The sequence below is a fragment of the Bison bison genome, unplaced genomic scaffold (assembly GCF_000754665.1).
Source record: "Bison bison bison isolate TAMUID 2011002044 unplaced genomic scaffold, Bison_UMD1.0 scf7180017864383, whole genome shotgun sequence".
NCBI classification, from domain to species: Eukaryota; Metazoa; Chordata; class Mammalia; order Artiodactyla; family Bovidae; genus Bison; species Bison bison.
The window spans coordinates 6,814,583-6,816,044 of record NW_011494955.1 but is presented as its reverse complement, the minus strand read 5'-3'; the positions used below and the strand labels follow the sequence as shown (position 1 = coordinate 6,816,044).

Below are 1,462 nucleotides of genomic sequence, written 5' to 3'. Positions count from 1 at the left end.
GGGGCAGGGAGGGGTGTGAGAGGAGAGAAGATTGAGCATTCGCCCCACCCTTTCCTGGCATAGCAAAGAGGGAGTACCTAATCCCAGCCCCGCAAGTTAAGGGGCTGCTGCCCTTCCCCGTAACAGCGTTTACAAACTGTACTTCCTTCTGTTACCTCCCATCCTCTTTGAGGAGCCTGTTTTTGCCCTCGAGGTCTCGTCATCTGTCCCAGGCATCCCTACCACCCGCGCAGGCCTCTAGAGTTGCTTCAGGTCACGCGCGTGCATCTCAGATTTCCCCCTCCTTTGGGTCAGGGCACCCCCACCTGCGCCCCCTAGCCCCGCTGGCCGCCGCCACACACGCTCGCGCCTTGCCCAGACCCTGGTCTCACCTGCTGCCCCGGTCTGCGGGGACGCTCCGGACACGTCCGGCTCCAGGCCGCCCGGCCGCCCTTCCCGCTCTACCTCCTGCTCTGGCTCCGGCTCGGGTTCCACCAGCGCGCCCGCCCCTCACAGCCTGCTTCCGGGAGCCGGGGAGGCCTCTGGCCGCCGCCATGATGGCCCCATCACGTGACGGGGGCGCGGCGTTCAAACCCCGCCCCTGCTCCGCCCTCTAGCCGCGACTCGACGACAACCTCCGGACGCCCGGCGGGGCCAAGACTGGAGGCCGTGGTGGTCGTGGTTTCTGCTCCTGGTTCACTCCTATCCGTGGCCTTCCCATGACACTCGCTTCTTCGACTCCCGGATACCTACCGAACCCCCTGGAAATAAAGACCCATTTTCAATCTCTTCCTCCGTGTCGTGGGTTACGGAGCGCTGCTGTGCCTAAGACAATGCCAGCAGATCCGCAGAGTCGGGGTTTGATCTTCTTAAGGAACATCGTCACCCTAAGCCGAGACGGGCTTCTCGATTTTCTCTTCTCCCACAATAGTGACTTCCTGGCCAGAAGTCAGTATGGCTCACACACCTGAGGGAGGCAGTGTGGTGTAAAGGACTTGGACTTGGCTTGCAGACCGCTAAGGCTCAAATCCCACCCCTATCACTTACCAGCTGTGTCGCCTCTGGCAAGCCATATGACTTCTCAGTGTCCCAGTTAATTAGTCTGCATCATAGGAGAGCAGCGCCCAACTGAAGAAGGCTCAAAGTTCAGTGGCAGTCAAGAGTTAAGAACTTCAGCCTTGGAGTTGGACGCCCACACTCTGCTACAGCTGTGGTACCTGGGAAAGGTTATTTAACCTCTTTCCAGCTTTAGTATTATCTCCTCAAAACCCTCCAATGGGGAACTTCCCTGGTGGTCCAGTGGCTAAAACTCCTTCTTCCAATGCAAGGGGCCTGGGTTCCATCCCTGGTCAGGGAACTAGATCCCACGTGCTGAAAGGAAGATCCCACCTGCCATAATTAAGACTCGAGGAAGCCAAATAAGTAAATAAATAATTTAAGACAAAAAAAAACCAAAACACCCTCCAATGCCTTCTTATCTCAC

The 1,462-nt window shown here is 57.6% G+C and overlaps 1 protein-coding gene across 1 annotated transcript in view; it reads right to left on the bottom strand.

The window, feature by feature from the left end:
* MFSD5 (major facilitator superfamily domain containing 5) overlaps positions 1 to 435 on the bottom strand; it is a 2,476-nt gene extending 2,041 nt beyond the window's left edge. The window contains exon 1 of the mRNA XM_010857917.1: positions 372 to 435. The gene's annotated coding sequence lies outside the window, so the exon portion shown is untranslated. The remainder of the gene's footprint in view (positions 1 to 371) is intronic.
* Between the last annotated feature and the right edge of the window lie 1,027 nt (positions 436 to 1,462).